Source organism: Melozone crissalis, unplaced genomic scaffold (genome assembly GCF_028551555.1).
Source record: "Melozone crissalis strain CALT ecotype California unplaced genomic scaffold, PUWL_Pcris_2 ptg000006l_1, whole genome shotgun sequence".
NCBI lineage: Eukaryota > Metazoa > Chordata > Aves > Passeriformes > Passerellidae > Melozone > Melozone crissalis.
In genome coordinates, this window is record NW_026535784.1 from 50,762,389 (window position 1) to 50,780,553 (window position 18,165).

At 45.0% G+C, this 18,165-nt stretch overlaps 1 protein-coding gene across 2 annotated transcripts in view; it reads left to right on the forward strand.

Moving 5' to 3' along the window:
- The window catches only part of ARHGAP24 (Rho GTPase activating protein 24), a 182,647-nt gene that overhangs the window by 102,807 nt on the left and 61,675 nt on the right, over positions 1-18,165 (forward strand). The window contains exon 1 of one of the 2 annotated variants that reach the window (XM_054293707.1): positions 9,069-9,132. The exons of the other annotated variant lie outside the window; for it this stretch is intronic. The gene's annotated coding sequence lies outside the window, so the exon portion shown is untranslated. Of the gene's footprint in view, positions 1-9,068; positions 9,133-18,165 lie in introns of those variants that run through there. 2 annotated transcript variants of the gene reach the window in all.

Genomic DNA, 18,165 nt, shown 5'->3' on the forward strand with positions numbered 1-18,165 from the left:
TTTGGAACATGCTGCATTTATAGTATTAATGAGAAATTCCTGTATACTTTTGAAGTCCTCTTACTCCACTTGAAGCTTTTTAAAGGACTTTTGCAGGACATCACATATCCTGTGAGCCACAGTGTCTGAAGGTTGCCGCTCTACAACTGTACTGGTTGGAAACATTTTGATTATTTATCCTTCAGTAAATAGTACTGGCTGCTTCCAAATGTTGCTGAACAGTGGTGACTCCTGCTGTGCTAGTGTGTAGTATATAGATGCATACTGAACCAAGGCTTGTGGATTTTCTGTGTGCATGTGTTTCACCTGGGGAGAATGGTCCAGCTGGGGTTGATTTGGCTTAGTTCCTCAGAGTTCCCAACATGCTTGTAATTGACACAGATGCATTTAGGATGTAGGGTGTTTAATTTCTTAGTGCTCCCGAAGGATGATGTGTTTGTAAAGGGAAAACCAAATGTGCTTTATCTCCTTTGAAAAGCGTGCAATTGTAGGAAGTATAGGAAAAGGTCATCTAAACAGTGTAAGACCATGGAAGTATATTGGGTTGGTATAAGGGTAGCGATTACAGTCTCAGAAATCACATTCTTGTTTCCCAGAGGATGAGGCAAAACTGCATCTTGTGTTCCACAGACATCAGGACTGCAGTGAACCTGCTGCACAGGTCAGGGGAGCAGGACATGGGGGAATGCTCTAATGAGCTCTGTCAGAGTAAAAAGCTCATAAATATCACTGGAGCAGTGAATCTATCCCCAGGCCTCTGTTTGGGTGTAATATAGATCCTTCATGAAGTGCTGGCAGCAGGCCTGGATGTTTTCTGACAGGGCTCTGCTCTCAGCATGTTTTGATCCTGCCCTTTGGAATATACTCATGACTTGTTTCTTGTCTAGCCTGGACTGACCAAGAAATTAAGGGTTTTTTATTAGCTGCCAAAAGTTGTGCGGGGAGTGTGACAGCCCAACTCCAACAGCCAGCAAAAATGGGCTGCTCAGGTAGGAGGCTGTGTGGAGTGGCAGATTCCAGGATTCCCTTGGGATGGCCACTCCATACTGCAGCTGAGCAAGCCAAATTGGAAATGAGCTCATGGCTATACCCTGCTCTCACTTCAGAACAGGAGCATCTGCTGAGAACACCTCTACCCTGGGCAAAGCAAATCTGTTATTTATTTTTAGCCTTGTTAGTGATGGAGTGAGTAGTGGCAACAAACAGGGAACAAATACACTACATTTCTGTTCCTGGGGCTGCCTCTCAGGTCTGTTTTAGATATTTCACTGTTGCCCCATTACATATTCAGCTCTTTGGTCCCCTGCACAGGAGTGAGACCAGGGGAGGGATACCACTCTGAACTACCTGGCCTCATGAAAGGTGTTTCTGCCCATGGCAGGGCAATTGGAACTAGGTGGTCTTTAAGGTCCCTTCCAAACCATTCTATGATTCTATAATACATTCATTTTGCTGTGTAGCTAGAGGAATAATGTTTATGTAACTGCCTTCTCAAATATATTTTATTATCATTAGCCATAAGAAAAACTATTCTCTTGTCTTGGTCCCTGGAAGACAACAGTTATACCTAGTAGACATTTATTATTTTAGGACTTACCTATGTGGGATATGGAAAATGAGTTTTCACTACTCTTTTGTCTCAGCTTATGAACTGCACAAAAGCCTCTGTGGGCAGAAGCAAGATTTCTGCCTTCTTCCTGTGTTTTCCCTTGACCCTTTCTCAGAGTTAAAGCAATGCAAAGCACAGAAACTTATCTTTACCTTCCAGCTTGCTGTTGAGTCTGTGTTTTTGGAAAAATATACTGATCCTAGCTGCCAAGTTGTAGCTGATGTGCCGCTCTGTGTGTGAGTTGTGAAATGGTGGTGCACAGCTAGTTCTTGCCCTGTCCTTGCTATCCTTTCCCAGGTTCTTGCTATCCTCTCCCAGGACCTTTGGAATAAACATAAAAATATGGAAAGGAAGAGTGATCTCCTGACAGAGCCCACATTACACAGTATGAGACAGGTCTTTCATGGAATTGATGCTGTAACCTAGGAAAACTACTGGAGTCCATATGTGTGATTTGTGTATTATTAATATTTTATAAATTATAGCTGTAAGTCAGCTTTTTGTAGGATCTTTGAAGGTCCCACAGATGATCTATAAAGACAAAGCCTCTTTTAGTGAGCTTGACATCAGAGGTGCTACTGATTAGTCATTTTTATTGGGATGCTTCTCCAGCTGCCATGGGAGTGAAGCCAGTCTCATTTCATTGGAGCTGATTTACAGGTGTCAGGCTGTGGCAAGCTTCAATCATCTCAGACTAGGGCTGTGTTTGAACTGATGCCCCAGGAGGGAGCAGCTTTAGGAGCTAGATTCATTACTGGTGCTGCAGATGAACTGTACGTCCCTGGTGCATGTGTCACTGAGCTGTTGGAAACATTACTGGGAAGCAGACCCAGAGGATGTGCTGTCTGGTTCTCAAAGGCTAAGAGTTTGAGAAGTTTTGTTTGCCATGTAAGAGCAAATAAGTGCTTTTCTGGCTCACATGGAGGGTTGTTTTCCATGGTGAAACCTCAAAACCATGTTCACCTTCAGAACCTCTGCTTATTTTTTGACTTCCTCGCTGGGTTTGAAACCAAGATGTTGCTGTCGCCACATTTCACCATGATACAGAGGGAGACACAGGTCCCATGTGCTCTCCTTGACTGAAAGTTGACATGATTGTGTAATAAGTCTTGAATCCACATCTGAGTTTTCTGAATTCCATGTTTAATTAATAAATTTTTATTTACTCCTTGTTTTCATAAACCAAGGAAGTAACAGCTGGTGTTTGCTTATGTCAAGCAGACAGATGCCTCACACAAACACCATACTTTTCCAGCATCAAAACTGAAAGGGAGTTAATATCTGAAGGGCAATTTGTGGATGCATCTGTGTTTATGAACCTGTTCATTCCAAATGTAACAACCAGATTTAAGGGGAAGATAGCAAATATGTTGTCCTTATGGATTATAATTTCACTGTAATTTTTTTTCTGATGTTTTCTTCCAGACCTGCTATAATGTTTCTCCTATCTCCCATTCCCCTTAGGAATAGGTTCTTTGAAAAACAGCATTTTCTAGCAATTTTTTCTTGTGACCTAGCTCTTGGAGAGGGTTTCTCTAAGCTGCAAAGCAGAACACCAGCCAAAAATGTAATTGGGCAAGTTAAATAGTGTGCAGCTGAGAGCCCTTTGCATGGTACAGCTGACAGAAGCTTCCATGAGAAGATCTCAGCATGATATTCAGGGTTATTTGGGCATCCCAGAGGGCTGCACGAATATAGCAAATTCCAAGCCCAAATACACAAACATATGGAGAAAGACTAATTTCTTACATATCAGCTGAACTGTATTTGGACTGCAGTGAAGTGGGAAGGAAATGGAGGAAAGCACTCTGGAAGATTTATTCTTGTGCTGGGATATGCAAAACCAGATGCTGCATCTGTATCCCAGAGGAAATAATTTCTGTGATTGTAACATCCTCTTTGCTGTTATGGTTGTGTGTGTGACTGACTTTTCACCTGTCTATGAAATGTGTACAGTGATTTTATCCAGCAGAGCAACTGAAAGGAGAGATCAGCTTCTCCTAGGGCTGTCTAATAATGCCTATTGCTGTAATGTTGCCTTTAGTAATGCTGAGGGACAAGCTGACAGCTTTGCTTTCAGCAGAGGTTATTTTATTGACAGCCAGAGACTGCTGATAAAGTGGAGGGCAGATTGAAATCTGGACATCCTCACATGTTCTAGGCACTTTTAACAAAGGACCCCAAGTGTTCTTGTCACACTGAATTCCCTAAGCAGTTGGGGATTTATGGGTACTTCAAAGATTCCCCTTGTAGTGTTCTGCAAGTACCTACACTGCATAGCTGTCTTCCTCCATACCTCCTCCTTTAACATATTTATGGTCATATTGTTAAACACATATCATAAAACACAAGGGATATGCCCAACAGCTAAATTTACATTAGCATATGATCCTTAATTCACATTTCTGGGTGTTACTCCCATTTTGCATAGGTGTAGCCCAGCTGGCACCTCTGAAAACCTGCCATAAAGTACTAAAAATGAAGAGAAGTAGAGGCTCAAATCCAATTTAAGCACACACTGTGAAAGAAAGAATTTTGTTCTGAAGTCGCATGAAGTATTAAAAATTATCCCAGTATGCAAAGTTGCAGTCTCTTCAGGAATAAGGAAGAATCTTTTGAGTGGGATGTGAAGTGGACACTCTAAGTGGCAGATCCCAAACCTTAGAGGCAGAGCAGAAACCCCTAAGCAGTTGGTTTCGTCAGTTAAGAAATTTAATTTATTGCTTCTCATGGTACTTGGGAAGAAAGTAAAATGTCTGGCAAAACAGCTTCCCTCACCTCAGCCAGCTGGCACGAAAAGAAAACTTGTTGAACAGTCTGGATTCAGGGAGCTGCAGTCAGGACCATGACATTTGCAGGCTGCAAAGTTGCTACATTTCCCATCTTGCTGTCCCTCCCTTGTTCCCTGCCCACCTACACACACAGCTGCTCCCTGCCCAGCCAGCCCTGGTGTCCACCAGTGTCCAAAAATGTGAGGAACGCGGCCCCACAGTGCTGGGCCAGTGCCGCGCCAGCCACTGGAACACGTGCTGTTTACAAAATACTGCTCTAAATATTCCCTGGTGCCACGGAGAACAGAATTGGGAGGCAACAAAGGCAACAGAAGGAGATTTTTTTGCCTTTTTTATGAACTCTAGGGAAGGCAGGAGGCTATTGCTAGCATAACTTTGACTGGGAGCAGTGACTTATCTAGGCAGTGGTAACTTGCATTCAGACTCTGCTCCTCTGAGCCCTGGGGAGAGCAAGTGCACCCAGGGACTGTGCAGGCTTGTGGCACAACTTTTTCCTGGGTTTCTTCAGTGCACTCCCAAGCCCAGCTGATTCACTTAGGTACAGCAACAGAGAGGATTAAGGCTAAACCTGATTTGTAATAAGGAATCCTACAGCACAAAGCCTTGGATTTTTGTCTCAAACAGTTAAAAACCAACTGCTGTTTTCCAGGGCATCGTTCTTGCTCATGTGCTTTTGACCAAAATATGCAGCAGTCTTACAGGTTGGCTTCGAACCAAACTGATCATGTAGTGTCTCCCACCACTATATGGGACCACCATATGATTTAGGTGGATGTTCAGAAGGAATTTGCTCAGGAGGACAGAGAGCTTTAACCTCAGCAATTCAAATGGAAAATGGTGCATACTTGCTGTGATGTGGTTCAGCTGTCTGCAGGGCCTTGGCAGTAGCAATCTTGTTGCGAGTTCAGTAGTGAACTCTAAATCTTGGCAGCTGTGGGCCAGTATTTCCACTCGTCTTTCCATGCATGCTGTCAGCCAACATCTGACTCTTTGGAGAGTGGCTGCCTGTTGAATACTTGCATCACTGGCTTGCTTTTAAACGGGAGAGGTGAATTAGTCACCAACAACACTGAAAAGTTCTCAACACACTCTTCACGTCCATCTCACCAGCACTGCTGGGTCCTAGGCTTTGGGAACAGCAATCCAGATTGGTGCAAGCACAAACTCACCACTGTTGGGGGAGTAAGAGTTGGTGTGTGAACTGTTACAGGAGCTTGACCCCACAGATCCATGGGCCTTGACAACATCCATTTGAGGATGTTGAGAGAGCTGGATGGCTTCATTGGGAGTCTGCTCTCTCTAATCTTGGAGATCAGGGGATATCAGAGAAGGCTGAAGGCTGAACTCACCTGGATATACAAGAAGGGCTTAACAGAGGATCCAGGAGATTACAGGCCATCAGTGATACAAGGCACTTCAGTTCCTGGGAAAGTTACCAAAGGAATCCTCCTGGGAGCTATCACAAGATAGGTGAAGCAGGGGATTGGGAAAAGCTATGATGGATTCACCAAGGGTAAATCGTGCTTGAGAGCTGATCACCTTCTATGGCAGAGGAACTGCTCAGTCCAAGTGGGGCAGGTGGTGGACATTGTTTACCTGGATTTCTGCAGGGATTTCCATATTTCCAGCCTCCTCCTGGACAAACAGACACATTATGGTCTAGACAAGTGGTGCTTGCAGTGGGTGGGGAACTGGCTGGCTGGAAGCACCCAGGAGGTGCTGGTAAACAGCTCCTCTTCAGGCTGGTGACCTGTCACACGTGGGGTCCAAAGGGATGGATATTAGGCCCAAAACTGTTTAATATCCTCACAAGTGATCAGTGTGATGGGACCAAGTGCACCCTGGAGAGGTTTGCTAATGATCCCAAACTGAGTGGGGAAGGGGACACTTCAGAAGGGAGACCCACCCTGCAGGAAGACCTGGATAGACTGGAAGAGTGGGCTGCCTGGACCATATGAAGCTCAACAAGGCCAAGTGTAAGGTCTTGCACCTTGGAAAAAATATAATCCAGGGGTGCAGCACAGGCTGTGTGTGAGCTGCCTGGTGGGAAGCAGCTCTGTGGAAAGGGCCCAAGGGGTTCTGGTGGACAACAAGCTCAGTATGAGCAGACAGTGCTGGTGTGGCAGAGATCCAGTGGGATGCCCCACCAGCAGAGATAAAGGATCATTATCCAGTTCTACTCATTGCTTGTCAGGCCACACCTGGAATACTGTGTTCAGTTTTGGTACCCACAATACAAAAATATGTAGACAAGCTGGAGGGGTTCCAGAGAAGGGTCACAAAGATGATCAAAGGACTGGGAAGGCTGCCATATGAGGAAAGGCTGAGAGAGATGGGTTTGTTCAGCACCGAGAAAAGAATGCTTAAGGAGGCCTTATATCACCATGTTCCAGTATTTAAAGGGTGCCTAGAAAGATGGAGACTCCTTTTTACAAGGAGTTGCATGGAAAAGGTGAGGGGTAACGATCACATGTTATTCCTGGGGAGATTCCAATTTCTGTGATCATTCCATGAACTCACTGGAGGAGAAGCAGCTCCAGAAAGCAGGCTGCTCAGACCTAGGGGATGTGTGATGTCTGTAACTCTCTCATTGCCCTTCCAACTTTGTAGAATTGTGAATTATCCAGCCAAACAATGTTGAGTGTGATACTTGCTCAACATGACTGCAAGAGGCTGTGACTTAGGGCTGTGTTCATATTACCAGCAGTGTTCCCATGGATTTCGGTAGGGAAGGAGCTGCTTTGTAACATTGGAATATGATGTATTAGGAGGGGAATATTTCTCTCCTACGGTGACTTCACTGGGTGCAGCTGGTCCTCAAATGTGTTCTGAAGTAGTTTCTCATTAGGATCAACTCATGGGAAGTAACAGATGGTGAAGTGAGACTAAATTAGCGAGAACGTTGTGCTCGGTTAATGCTCTTTCTCTCTATAAATAATAGCTGGCGAGTGGAGCAGGGATGAGGACATTACACTGTTATGTTTGTGGCTACCTCTGCTGCTGCTACATAGATGTTATATGATGCCTTCCAGCATGTTTGGTCAGCACTAGAAAAGAGTAGAGAGAATTTGCCAGCCCTTTCACGAGGGCGAAAACACTGCAATTCTGCTGCAGAACAAATACAATCCAAGGAATGCTCAAAGACTTAGGAGGGGAAACAAGTGTGGGAGACAGCTTTACATTAAAGACAGTCAACTTCTTCATACAAAAGTGAAACAAAACCCAGCGTCTCTCCTCTGATACTCCCAGTAAGTCTCCAAGTTTTTATTTACTTCTATCCTAAAACCTTCCTTTGAAATATATGTATTTTAATAAGACTTAACTTGCTGTGGTTCAGACATCCTGGCTTGTTGTCAGGAATACTTCATGGCTGGAGCAACTAGCAGGAGAATCACTGTGGCTTTTCCAGCCTTTTAGAATGCCACAAGCGGCTGCTGCCAGCCATCACCTGCCCCTTCCCATTTCTTTGTGTGACGCACTGTGAATATGTGTGAGGCTGGCATCCACAGACTGGAAGTTTTACATTCAAATCTGCATCTGCCATCCCGGCTCAGATATTGGCAGCGGCTCTGGCATCTTTGTCTTGAATGACATTTTCTGCAACTTTGGTCGTCAGTGATTTTTTTTCAGGGCACAGCAATGAAAAGCTTTGCAAAAAATAATTCCTCCTGAGGTTTTGTTTTTTTTTTTTTCTTCTGGACTTGTCAGCCTGTGCCATAAACTTACCTTATGGGCCATTTTGAGGACTTTTTTGCAGACTTTACTCAGTGCCCTGCAGGACATATGCTTCTGTTAGTGAGCTTCTTGAGGTGTTGGCCATGATAAAATCCTTCTCTCTTCCCCATACTAGACCTAACTCCTCGGTGGAAGCAGGTGCTCATACTATTACAAACAAACAACACAACCCTAGCAGTGTGAAACTTTGACTTGCAGGAGGACACACAGATCTCTGAACGGCTCAGAGACTAAGGAGATATACTTCCTCCAGGGATCTTTTATCATAAAAGCAGCTTAAGTGACTCACTCTTTCCCGAGGATATTCTTAAAACAACCCCACTCAGTTCGTCTTTTAGTGGTCAGAAAGAAGATTTATTTTGTGCTGTCTTTCAAAAAAAAAAAAAAAAAAGAAAGAAAAAAATCTTTTGAAAAAAGTCAATGGCCGTATTTCCAAGAGGATTTGGGCTGTATTAGAGGTTTGTAAGGCTCACTAATGCATGGGCTGACTGGCACTATCTTCACTCAAGCAAGTGCTCCAGTGAAAAATTCAGTGCTATTTTTAGTTCCCTTCCAACAAACTGCTTGGTTGTGAGGCCTGGGGAGCGGTGACACCGTGATCGCGAAGGGTCTGCTGCACAAGGCAGAAGGACGAGGCACGGCAGCGGGCTGGCCACGCCGGGCACTCCGGGGGATGCACAGGGGAGCACGCCAGGAGCAGGTATTTCAGATCATCTCCCGAGCCTTGCTCTGCCCACGGGATGAAGCTGCTGGCCAGAGTCAGGGCATGAAAGCGTTAGCTGGCTGGCTCTATCTGCTCCTGCCCTTAAAGATTTCATTCCATAAATTCCTGTCCTGACCGTCAGCTTTTAAGTCGTCTCCTCTCGTTTCCTAGCCTTTTCTGGGATTTTGCAGGCTCTTTAGGCAAGTTAGCAAATGGCAGTGGCGGGAGAGAGATAAGTTTCCCGAGCGGAAGGCGTCGTGCTCTGCTGGAAGCCCCGCCGTGGCAGTGCCTGGGTGAGTAGCCGGGAAGGAGCCGGAGCCGCGGCCGGCAGAGGACGCGGCCGGCGGGGGTCGGTCCGGGCGGCCGGAGGGGCTGGAGCCGGGCCCGGGCCGTGTCCGAGTGCCAGCGGCCCCCGGCCCGCCGGACCCCGCCTCGGCGCTCCCCGCAGGTCGGTGCCGGTCCCGGGGGGCTCAGGAGCTGCTCCTGGGCGCGGTGGTCGCCATTCCTGGGCGGTGGAGTCACGGGCGGGCCGGGCGCCAGGGCCTGGCCGGGCTCGGCCGCCGGTGCCAGGTGAGCGCCGGGCTCCGCGGCGCTCCTGCCCCGCCGCAGGGACGGCAGCGCTGCCGGCGGGATGGGCCGCCCGATCCCGGCCGCATCTCGCCCGCCTCCACCCGGGTTCCAAGCGCTGTGTGCAGCCTCTGCCAGCCTGCCCTAAGAACGAGGATCCCGGCCTGCTGGAGCGGCGGCGGGGCTCGGCAGGGAAAGTTGTGCGTGTGTGAAGTGCCGTGGGGAGGGAGCGGGGCAGTGCTTTGCTGTCTCGCATTTGCACCCTTTTGGTTCAGCTCGGCTGTGCAGCGCTTGTGGATTCCTTGCCTCAGAGTCAGAGCCAGGCTTTGGAGTGAGCGTTGGTGCAGTTTAGCTGCATTGCTTTGTTTTAAAATAACTACATGTGTTTCACCCTTAATGATACCATTATCTTGAAATAGCTCGATGTGCTGCCTCCCTTGAGTTACTTCGTAGAAAAAAACAAGGAAGGGGAACTGCTGAATTCCCATGAACTTTGTGTTCATAGATCCTGCTGGGCTTTCAGCATGCTGAGCTGCTGTAGTAGCCTTCTCCGTGTTCTAGAAATGTGTATTACCAAACTATTCACTGCTGCTGTGGTCACGTTCTCTGCCCTAGCTATGCTTAAGGTACATTTGAAAATACAGGTGGAATGGCACATCCATAATGGGGATTTTAGTGTACTCCTGTTAGATCTGTGCATCCATATATTAACAGTGCAGATGGTGCAAGCAGAGTAGCTATAGCATGTGCTGGCTTACTTGTGCATTAAATTAGTTCATATAATTAGATAATAATCAGTCATTCTCATGGGAGATTAAGGAGTTAATGTTTTGGTGCTTGTCTAAAAAAAAAAAATTCAAATACCCTGTTTTGTTCTCCCTGGTTCTGGCCAATCCAGACTTTTATCCTCCAGAAATAGTCTTCATCACTAGTTGCCAGTTTCAGTGCTAGTTACTAAAACAAAGACAAGTAGAATGAAAAGTCAGTTACTCCATGGCCTGAATTCAGTAAACTGAGTCTGCATGGTTTAGAACTTGTTATACTTTCAGAGTAATTAAAATGAATTATTTGGGTTTTCTTCTGGCAAAAAGTAGAAGTGCATGAGATTTTATTAAAACTTCAGTGACAAATGTTTTAGTGTTAGGGCACTTCTCTGGGACGTGCTGTACATGTCAGTGTAGATGAAAGCTCCGTGTTTGGTTATGGTGATCAAATGCACAAATTTTACCAAACTGCTGGCAGGGCTGACTGGATATTTCTTGATCAGTGTTGTGTCTTTCCATCTACTTGTCCTGTTATCCTGAATGTTTCAAGGGCAGGTACCACACAGCCCACCTCTAGAAGTACTCAGTAGCATGTTGTGGTGTTTGTGTTTGCACAGAGGATGTTTGTGCATAACAGCATAACCCTGACAGCTTTTAGGTGAGCAGTGCAGTTTGTGTCTGGCACATGCTAGAATCAGCCTGGCACAGGGGACACTCTGTGTGACTAACAGCACTGTCTCATTTTGACACTCTGGTACCTCTGTATTGGAAAGATACATGGCCCTCAAAAAGACAAACTCCATTACCTCAGGGACACTGCAGTCCTTCTCAGCTACCTACAGATTCTGTCCATACCCTGCCTGAGGACAGCTCGAAGTAGCAGTAGTTCAGTTGGTGTTTGGTAGTGCAAATATGAGAGGTAAGGGGTAGGGAGTTGCAATGCTTCTGAGAACTGTTAGGAAGTGAGTATTTGTTTACACAATATTTGGATATAAAACCGCTTTTTTTCTTCACACCTTTGAGCCTTTTAGTTAGGTGGGTGGGTGAGATGCTGTGCTGCTGGTCACACATCATGCCCTGAGCACAGGAGAAGGTGGTTCTGCAGGGTGTGTTAACACCCTGATTCTGGAGCTGCTCATGGATAGAGCTCCCTCCCTGTGCTCTGCAGGATGACCTGCTGCTGCCTCTGGGCTTCTCTTTCCTAAATGGGGTTACACTGTACTTCATTGTCTGTGCAGGTTCTGGGACAGGTCAGAAATCTCATTTGAAGGAGGTGAAGTTCCTTCTGGCTTTATTGTACCAGTTGGGAAGTGATGGATTGCACATAAGCTCTGCACCTGATATCTCTTGCAGGCCATAAATCCAAGTGATGCAGCTCAAAAGCAAACTGTAAAGTCCAGACTGACACTGTCATTTAAATGTCCATTCAGGGAAATACTGGTTTCTGATCTATGGCTAAAGATGAGCAGGTGTCAGATTCATTCTCATGTCCTCTGAATGCAGTGCAGTAAGTCAAATTATCTCATCTGTTTTAAAACAGCTTTCTGGGGATTTTTGATTTTTTTCCCCCTGATCTTTGTTAGCTAATTCAAGTAGAAGTGGCTTATAAATTAAACATAATTTTCTAATGAATCCAGCTCATCCTTCTTAAGCCAAGTCTGATACAAAGCCAAACTAATTTTAATCATTAAATGAAGTCATTGACTTTTTTGTCTGTGAATGTCAGATGGTAGCAGATTTCTGAAGTACTTAACCTGAACATTATCCATAGACTGCAGCTCCCTCTTCTTCCAAGATATAGTTATGAAATGTGCTAATACCTTGTATGTAAAAAGTTGGAAGTTCTCAGCATTCATTCCTGCTGACAGAGGAGCAATTAGGAACTTCTCTTGGCAACAGATTTTGTGAATAATGCAGGGGTTTTATTTAGTGATGAAAGGAAGTGTCAGACTTTCAAAATGACCAGGAACATGTTGGGGTCATATAGGTTGTCACAAGAGCTGCTCTGAAACCTTCCCCTTTTCCAGGCATGCAGCTAGGTCCAGGACCAGTGCTCTTTTCAGCCCATCTGACAGCAGGGTAAAGAGGGAGCCTTGTGCACAAAACTAAAAAAGTCCAGTTTCTGTGGGTGAGAAGGGTGTTAGAGAATACCTGAACTGACATTTTACACTTAGCCATAAATAAAAATGGGGCAGCTAGTAGCAGCAATGAATATTTGTGAAAAATAAGCATAGTATGTTTAGAGATGGCATGGGCTAGAAGAGAATAGAAATAGAAGAGAATTTTTCATTTGGAAGGGACCTATAAATACTTATTCAGTCCAATTGCCTGACCACTTCACTTGAGCAAAAGTTAAAGTGTGTTATTAAGGGCACTGTCCAGATGCAGCAGTCATGGGGCAACAGCCATGTGTCTGAGAAGCCTATTGTAGTCTTTAACCATCCTCTCAGTAAAGAAATGCTTCCTAATGTCCAGTCTACATGTCCCTTAGTGCAGCTTTGAACCATTCCCAGCAGGAAAATACAGGTAATACTCAGCTATCTATGTGCTAGGAGTGTTTCCTGAAAATGTGTGGAAGAGCTAACAACATCCAGCAGTTGTTTCAGCTTCCCTGTTTGCAGTCTGCTTCAGGCTTCGTTTGGTTTCCTTTCTTCTCCCCCTGGGATATCTCCATTGCAAATGTGTTGGATTTGTAATGAGAAAACGCTAGGTTTCCAATACTTAGTGAACAAATCTCTGAAATGTTTCCTCTAACAGTAAGAATTCACCAAGCTTGTTTGTGGATTTTAAACTTCAGCCAGTTAGAGACCCAATTAATGGTGCTGTGTTACCAGAGGTAAAAGATAGTGTATTTTGGCACCATTTGTTCATGTCTCCCCATGGCTTGCCATTGGGGTCTTTGTTTCAGTATAAAAGGGGGGTTAGTGGCTTTGGACATCTCTGTTTCTGCGTGCTACTAACAGGAAAACTAATAAAATGATAGGTTGAAGGTGTAAAATATAGCCCCAGAGTGATTTAAAATATGGGAGAGATGGCAGTACAATTGGAGCTTGCAATAAATGGTCAAAGATAAAATGGAAAAATCTATCCTTATTAAAAGTGGTGTGTGCAATATATTTATTTAGGCACTCAGAATCAGGAGAGTTGTGGCTGCTTCAAATGAGAAATGTGTTCTAAGGAAATACTTTCTTCATTTAAATTTAATTTGAGGAGGTTTGAAAGTAGAATTCATTCTTGTGGAATTACATTATGCTCTGGTTGTTATATTTCTCTCTTCCCCATCATCTTGTCTTTCTCAGCTCCACAAAAAGCTTTTTCATCTTGGTTGCCACTGTAAGTAGGCAAAAAAGTAAGTAGGATTTTTGGACACATAGGAGTGAATCAGAAATTCTGTGGTTGGAGGTTTTGCAGTCATTAGGAGGAGGCGCCGGAGCGATAGAAGGTCACTTGGTCAGATTTAAGCAGACTGTAAGTTTTGGGTTATTTTTCAGAAACAGGATGATAATGGCGAGGATATAGTGCCAGCAAGCAACCTCAGTGCTGAGTCACAGTGTCATCTGCCTTTCTGCAGCCTATGGAAACTGCATCTCACATGCTCTTCCTTCAGAAATCAGGGTGCACACCTTACCCAGATCACACTGTGACCACCAGGAGTGAATTTTGGGCCACAACCAGTGCATTTCAGTACTGACATCCTGAGGGGAATAAGAAACATGGGCTTATCTTTGTCCTGTTTCTGCCTTCAAAAGATGAGATAGAGATCTCATCTCATCTAGAGATAGACTGGGAAAGGCAGATCTCATTTTGCCTTTCCCCTGGGGTACTCTGGTACATGGCAGAGCCATGTCTTTGTGGCTGGGAGGGGTGAAGGGTGGGATGCTGATAAGAGCAGAAGAACCTGATGGAAGCAGTAGAGCAATAGAATGAAGATCCTTGACCAAAGAAGTTCTTACCTTAACCAGTCTTGTCTGATCCTAAACGGACATGAGGCCACTGGTGGGATCTGTCTGCTTTATAAAGGGTTTTGAATTTTGAATGCCCTGGACAATGTGATGTTCATCAGGCAAAACAGGAAAGGCAGCTGTGCAAGTGCTTCAGCCTTAACTCCTGTACTCCTTCCCAGCCTTACAAAACCTGACCTAACACCCTGAGGTTCACACCTGGAATAGAGAGGACTCTTAGGGGAAAGAAACAAATGCTGTGGGGGTTTGGGGCAGAGAAGATGATAAATTGCACACACTTTTGGTAACCTTAAGGGCAGCTAAGTGAACTGTCAAAAGCATTTTGCGGGCCAGCTTTCCAGCAGGAGTACAACTGTGCAGTGCCCAGGCTCTCCTGGGAGAGTCATCCTTCACCTGCCAGCCCTCCCTCCTGTCTCAAGGTGGCCAAGTTGTGGTCCCAGCTGCATTTGAATCCTTCTGCTTAGCAGAAGGATTCCAAGGCAGCAGTGGGTGCTTGTGAAATGCAGTCACTGCTGTGTAATTATTACATCAGGGCCCCTGAGGTATGTGCCCTGGTCCGTGACTGGACTTGTGATGCTGGCAGCTGGCACGTTGTTCAGTCAGGCCATGGGATCTTGCTTTAGTGGGAAATAATCCCCTGGGGGCAAACTCTACAGCTAGCCCAGCAGATTGCCATGGTAGGAGCAGCAGTCTGTCCCCTGCCCTTGCACACACCCCCTGCCTGTTTGCTCTCCTGCAGCTCAGGGATCCTGTCCTTCAGTCCTGTAAGAACCCAGACACTGGCAGCTTTCAGCTTCTGTACTGAAAGGAGCTGATTTCTGCTTTTTATCACCAAAACTGAAAGGAGGCTTTTACTTAGAGATACCAGTAGGTAGTAGTGAGAGCCATTTCTGCTTCTGCTTGTGTGGGCCCTCACTCTGTCTTTTCAAAGCAAATAATCAACCAGCTTTTATAGGTAGTGGTTTCTAACAGTTCTCACTGATTGCAAATACCTTATTTATCTATTTAGATTCCTTCCAGTTCACCAAGTACCATGTGAAATTACTGAGTTTCTGATGGGTGTCTGTAAAATCTCGGCTAAGGTATGGTGGGACAGCATTTTGTAGTTATTTCAATTACAACTTTTTTTCTTTAAACAACAGGGTACTTACTTGATGTACTTCACTTCAGGTATGACCTTTGTGTCTCTGCTGGTACATTTTTGAGTTTATGATGCACTTCACATTCCTATAAAGTCTTTCACTGAGCGTTCTAAGAGTCTTTACAAGATGCAATTAACTGAAATACTGTCTCTCCCCTGTGAGGTCAGAAAATACCCTTAATTGCTTTTTGCAGAAAGAGGAAAATATGGTAGAGAAATTTTAAAGGAATTCACCAATGCTGGGTGAAAAGTGTGCACCATTTCTCTTTCTTACATAAGCATGCATAGGAACGATGTCACCCAGCAGAGTGAGGTAAGATGTAGGTCAGGTTTCTTTTGTCAGTATATCTTCTGCTTTTTGACCTCTAAGTTGCTGAAAGCAACAAAAGCGTATGGATGAGGGAGCCTTTTCAGAACTGGTTAAAACAGCAACAAGCAACCCCTGAAAGCCTCAATCCCTTCGAAAGAGCTATTTTTAGGAAGCTAAATCAAAGAAGAGTCCCCTGGGGGGTCTGTACACAAAGTTGCTGTCTGGCTGCCTTCAGATAGCTTAAAGTTTTAATGCACTTGTCAGGCTGTCACCTTCTGTGCCTGGTGAAAACGGAGAGCAGACTGAACAGGCTGTCGGGGACAGACAGACACTTCTTCAGGGCTGCTGGTGCCAGGCCCAGTCACTGAAAGTTTTGGGAAGAGGGAATGTACAGTGTTAAGATGACTTTCAGTCCCATTTTGATGAAAAGTTGTTGTTCACTCTGTCCTGAGTTTAAAGGGGAAACAGATTTCCACTGTGTTGTTGTTGACTGCTTTATCAGAAAAATGGCAGCAGAACCTTGAGCAGAAATTACTATATGTACTGCTAACAATATAAATGTGATGCCTAGCTTTAAGGACCACCAAGGAAGGTAGCTTAACAGGGCGTCATTGTCATTTTGCAGCTGTGTGAAAAAGCAGTGTCTGTCCCTTCAACCGTGCTCCACACCACGTGGAAGTTCTTTTTTACCCTTGAGTACCTGGTGGTTTATTTTTCCTGAAAGCAGAATAGCTCTAATGACAAGGTTGGAAGGACTTTGAGGCTTTATTCTGCATTTGAACATCCTGAATGCAGAGGCAAGAGGGGACAGCACAAGCTGCTGTGTTGTTGAGAGGAAAGGGAATAAAGTGCTGGAACCAATGTCAGAGTGGCAGTGCAGAAGTGCCAGGGGAAGACAGTCCTTGCTGTGGTGCTCTGAAACACTTCCCTGGGAGCTGAAGCACTACTGGCTTTGTACAAAGCAGCCTCTTGACTGTGAAAGTTGCAAAGAAGCCAGGAACAGCTGGGACAAGGAAGGCAAAACTTTCATTTGTTTGAAGCTCTTGGCACTTTCTTTTACCCATCACATGTTAAATAGATGTTATAGTAAATGCAGTTCTGCAACAACAAATTGGACGAGCTGATTTAGGTGAAATGAGAATCGATGAGGAATTAACTCTAGATTATTATTGCTTTGACATTTGCAGTTCACATATTTTTTTCTTAGAAAATAAATCACCTGTTTTTACAGGGACACTAGAAAGAAAGCTTGGAGACAATTTCTTTTTATTTCAGCTCAACAGATCAGGAATAAAAGCATGTCACTGTTGTGAAAGTGGAGCTGCTTTGCCCCAAGAAAGCCTCCTTAAAGCAGGGAAGGCTGGAGCCACTTGAGATTCCTGTGGCCTTGAACTGTGCTGGCACAGGATAGCTGTTGAAACAGCAGTTATCACTAAGAATTGTTTGGAATTCTTGCCTAGAGACTTTAACAGAATTAGCAACTGATAATTCTGGCTGATAGTGAAGAATTGTGATAGGTCAGGGGGTGACTTAAAACAATCTAAAACAAGAGCAGGTGGTGGGGGCACTCATTTAAACCCACAGGAAAGTAGGGACAAAATGAAGAGGGGCAGGCCCACTATCTGCTGTGTAAATACTGGGAAGTAGTTTATTAGCGAATAAACCATCCCAGTCAGCCATCTGAACTGAAGGAGGCTGGAGTGGGGAGTGTGTCACCTATGGCATGGGAAGAGACTGCAAGGTGATGCTTTCATCCCATTGTTTCACAGGACATAGGTTTGGTAGGTGTCATTCTGTATAAGAAATTGGTGTGGTGATTTTGCATTAAAGACACTCTGCCTTACATCCTGTAGTTATTGCTGTTAAATTTGTCATGTGAGAGTGATTTGGTTGTTGAAATGGAACTTACACAGTGGAAGTGCCTTGGTGCTTGCTCTAACACTGTGCATCCATATCTATCTGATGGTGCAGCAATCCCAAACAAGCCCTGCTGCAACCAGGCATTGGGAGCTATGGCCTCACACCTGGCCATGCCTCTGCTGGGTGTCAGGCCTGTAGGAGATCACTGTTACCAAGCTAAATGACTTAGTACTTGTCAGCCAATTCCAGGTATATTTTTAAACTACCAGGAAGTTTGAAATTTCCTTTATTGTGGCAGCAAGAAATTGGTAATACAGGCAGGGGATCTTAGTGTGAGAACTCCTCCAGCTTGGAAAAGATTGGGATTTTTTTGGGTGGGAAAGTCCCACAAACCCTCCTGCTGCTCATCCCTTTTTCCTGTAGTGTGCCTGTGTTGTGTCTGCTGCATTGCAAATGGAACCGATGTTTCTCTTGCATCTTATTATGAAGTGGTGGAAGTGTGTTCACTTAAACAGCCAGGAACCAGGGTCAGCACAGAGTGGACCTGACCTTTATTTTTGATGGCCTGCCTTCAGAGTTCATGGTGGTATTCCCAGTGGTGGAGTACCTATATAAGGATAATTCCTTTTTTCCTTTTTCTGTGACTAATATGGCTAAAGCCATCATTTAGCAACCACAGTCTGGATCAGGAAGGGCTTCTTGGCCGTAAGGAGGTAAGATGC